Source organism: Lucilia cuprina, chromosome 6 (genome assembly GCF_022045245.1).
Source record: "Lucilia cuprina isolate Lc7/37 chromosome 6, ASM2204524v1, whole genome shotgun sequence".
NCBI classification, from domain to species: Eukaryota; Metazoa; Arthropoda; class Insecta; order Diptera; family Calliphoridae; genus Lucilia; species Lucilia cuprina.
In genome coordinates this window covers 61,194,213-61,198,726 of record NC_060954.1, presented here as the reverse complement: position 1 = coordinate 61,198,726, position 4,514 = coordinate 61,194,213, and the positions used below count along the sequence as shown (strand labels likewise).

Here is a 4,514-nt window from a genome sequence, read left to right as displayed (position 1 = left end):
TTAAACAACTACAAAAAAAACAAAATAATACTTTTAAACAAAATACAAACTCAACTTTACTCAGCAACATATTAATGAGCAAAGACAGAAAATAATGCTGGTAGTACTTCATTTTTTTTTTGTTTTTGTTTTGAATTTTTGTTATTGTAGTTGTTGTTATACTCTATTCTGCTGATTTTCTCAGAGTGTTTTTGCTGTTGCTTTTTACTTACTCACTGTAGAATAAAATAATAAAAACAACAGCAAAAGCAAAAGCAACAGCAATAATAAAAACAAAATTTTCTATACTACAACAACTGACGTCTGACTGACTCTGGTTGTTTGGTTGGTATACTGCAGCCAACTGCCAACACATCTGATCATTATTTTATTAGTTTTGAAACAGTCAAGATACAAACAAAAAAATTAAACCAACAAAAAGAAACAAAACTGTTTAAAATTATCCTCAAGTTTAAAAAAAATATGGAAATATTAAACTATAAATATTTAATAAAATAAATAAATTATTAACTAATAATATAAAAAAAATTTTAAAAAATATATTGACCACAAGAATTGTATAAATAAATTAATTTAAATTTATATTTTTAAAAATACATAATAATAATAATAAAAAAGTGAAGAAAAAATATAATTAAATAAATTTAAACTGAAGAACAAGCAAGCAAAAAAACCAACAACAAAATACAACAGAACTTATTATATTAGTTAAACAGAAACAGCTGTGAAATAACAAAAAATACAACAACAACAACTACAAAATATAAGTTTTATATACAAAAACTTAACCAATACATAGATGCACTAACTAAAGAACAAGCAGATACACATACTAGATACTTGTACTAGCAAAAAAAAAACAACAACAACAAAGATATTTAAAAAAGTTAAATGCAGTTTTTTTCCAAAGTGATGTGATGATAATTTTACAAAAAGTTTAGGAAAAAACAAATAAATTTATGAATTTTTTTTTTATAAAATTAAAAATAAACTGTTTTCAAAACAACAAAACTATTTTAAAGAAATTGCGTTTTATTAAAAATTTTGATTAAAAATATTATTGTAAATATAAACAAATATAATAATAACAGTGTGCTTGAAAATTATTATTAATTTTATATAATTTATAATAACAAAAACAAGAAATAAATTATTTTTTCTTATTTTTTTCAAATTTTATATATAAAACAATTGTATATAATATAAACATTACATACAAACGTTTCTATATGTTTATAAAAAAATTATCAGCTGCCAATTACAAAAAAATACAACAACAACAAAAACTTACAACAATTGTTACTACAAAAGTGAAATGAAATTTTATTAAATTTCATTACTGAAACAAAACTACCTCAAAGAAAGTTTAAATAAAAATTTAATTATTTAAAAGAAAGAAATAAAGAAAACAAACATTTTATATTTTTATAACTAAAAACAACAACAAAAAGTAAACAAAAAAACCTCAAAATATATACAAGAAAAAAAATAAAATATTTTTTTATATATTTATACAACAACTAATGCAAGAGTAATTAATTTTAAAACAAAACTACAAAAACAACATTCTGATAAAATAAAAAAACAAGTTGAATAAGAAGAAGCAACTTAAAAGTTTTATATAAAAGATACAAACCAAAATTAAACATTAACAAATTAAATAATAAATAAAATTAAATAATTTGGTAATCATATGTAATATACACAAAGCATACAAAAGCCAACAAACTACAACTACTAATACGAATACTACCACTACTACAACAACAGCAACAAAAATCAACAATTACCAAATAAATACACTGCAAGAAATATTTGTTTTTTCTTTAAAGGTAAAATAAGTTTAAATAAATGTTTAATTTAAAAAAACTTTTACAAAAAGAAATTCGTGCTAAAATGTTTATAAAATGTCTAACAATTGTATGAATTTGTTTTGTGAAAAGCATTTCTGACAATTTTGCAAAACAAAAATTGTAAGTTGGCACAGTTTCTAGACATTTTTTTGGACAATATTGTCCATAAAATCTTAAATAAGTACAGAAAATCATTATTTGTATATGTACTATTGGACCCTAGTCTTTAGAACCAAAATATCGCCACAAAATATTAATATAATAAGAAATATTAAATACATCTGTCTAAAGTTTTAACCATAAAAATCATGAGGGCGTAAATATCTATTTAACCTTCAGTCCCCTAGCTAATTATTCGAATTTTTTTTCAAACAAACAACATTTACCACTCAAAATATTCCCCTTATTTTGTAAAATACTTTTGCTATGTATACACGGTTGTTAGATCTTACAACGTTGGCAGTAAAATGTGTAGAAAATGTCTAAAAATACTGTCATCTTACATATTTTGTCTTGCAATATTTTCGGTAATGCTTTTTCTGACAACGTTCCAAAAGAAAATTTGTAAGTTCAGACGCGTATTACACATTTTTTTAACATTTTACTGACAACGTTGTAAGATCTGACAACCGTGTATCATGGCTTTTTCATACAAATTTTTGAAAATACAAAAACAAATTTATATGAAAAAAATTAAGATGAAGTTAGGGGAAGGGATTTACAAAATAAACCATTGTATTGATATTTGTATTATTTGTAGAACGATATCTATATAAAAACTTTATAAAAGTTCCGAATAATGTAATCGGAGCATATGTAAAAGGGTCGCTTTTAATTTTAAATTGACGAAGGTATTTTGTTAACATCGGCTAAGAACTTAAGAACTTAGTGAATAGTTCAGGCCATAGATAACTCCATAGACATGTCAATATACTAATCAATAGAATAGACTACATATTAGTGCAACGTGTAGTCTATAGATGAGACAATATACTAGTCAAATACTTGTTGAAAAACTTATCAAATTTATAGTCAAAATTAGTATTTATATTATATACTAGTTTATAGACTAGATAATTGATTGCTCCACACACTAGTCCAAAGATTAGTTATTAGACTAGGCCAAACAAAACTAGACCATAGACTAGACTACAGACTAGTGCATAGACTAGACCACAGTTTAGTGTGTAGTCTATAGACTAGACTACAGACTAGTGCAATGTCCATAGACTAGACTACAGACTAGTGCATAGTCAATAGACTAGACTACAGACCAGTCCATAGACTAGACCACAGACTTGACTAAAGCGTAAACAATAGATTTTTCCATAAACTATTTCAGAGAATAGTCCTATGTTTAATCTACAAACATAGTCCATAGTTTATTGGTTTATAACTAATCCACCGACTTGACTAAAGAGTAGTCAATAGTTTTGTCCATAAACTAGTTTAAATATTAATCGAATTACTTGTCCACAATCTTGTCCTTAGACCAGTACACAGAATAATCCACAGAGTCGTTCATAGATATGACAAGAAACTAGTTCAAGTACTAGTCACAAGATTTGTCCAATTTGGTATAGTATATAAACTAGTCAACAGACTTGTTTCACAATCTAGTAATCATACTAATCCACAGACTAAACCACAGAGTAGTCCATATATTTATCCATAAATTAGTTTAAGAACTAGTTAGTAGACTAGTCCAATTGAATCCCTAGACTTATCAACAAAGTAAAGTAGATAGGTGTATCCATAAATTAGTTTTTCATTCGATTATTCGATTCTTTAAACTAGTGCATAAACGGATCTATTGTAATAATCAAGGGACAACGTACAGTAAATAGAATGGCTTATAGAGCCTTAGTTCCGGAATTTTGATTTACTTTAAAATATCGTTTATTTATTTTCAAATTACATTTAAAAGCCGAGAAGTAATTTAACAATTTTAAAGGTTAACGTTTCGAAATTTAAAATTTTCGTATATAATTTAAATCTTAGACTTCTTCAAGTGGTTTTAAACTATTAAATGGGCGTGGCTAAAGGGGATATCATTCTATTTAAATAAATTCTTAAGAGTTATATATCGCTAAGTTGAAGGGCATTTTCTTATAAAAAACTATTGCATTATATAAAATTTTTTAAGTTATATTTTTATTAAACACATTTTTTCGTTTTTTAGGTAAAAAACTACAAACTTAAGACATCAAGAACTAAATAAATTGGCAGCAAATTTAAAAAGAAAAATTGTGAAGAAAACTGAAAAAGACTTCCTGCTTAAAGTTTTCTTTTTTTTCGTGAAAAAAAAGTAAAGAAAATTAACATTAACTTTGGTGGCTATTTATAAAACGCTTATAAAACATTTAAAACTGTCTACTACAACTTAGAAACGTGTTTAAATTTATTAAAAAAAAAACAATAATTTATGACAAAAATAATAATAAAAGTGACATTACAAAAACCAGAAAAAATACGTTAAGTTTTTTGAGAAAAAAAAACATTTCATAAGAAGAAATAAAAAACGATTATTGAGTTTAATAATTTAATTTATTTAATAACAAACCAGAACGTGAGACTTTAATATAAATTACAAATAAAAAAAAAGTATTGAAATTAAAAAAAATAACTACAACAAAAAAAATCGTGTGTAAAGAAATAAAA

General features: G+C 24.2%; 1 long non-coding RNA gene across 1 annotated transcript; it reads left to right on the top strand.

Moving 5' to 3' along the window:
* Positions 1 to 1,561: 1,561 nt before the first annotated feature.
* On the top strand, positions 1,562 to 4,255 carry LOC124420964. The gene is made up of 2 exons (XR_006941461.1): positions 1,562 to 1,832; positions 4,036 to 4,255. It is a non-coding gene; the product is annotated as an uncharacterized LOC124420964 (long non-coding RNA).
* The last annotated feature ends 259 nt before the right edge of the window (positions 4,256 to 4,514 follow it).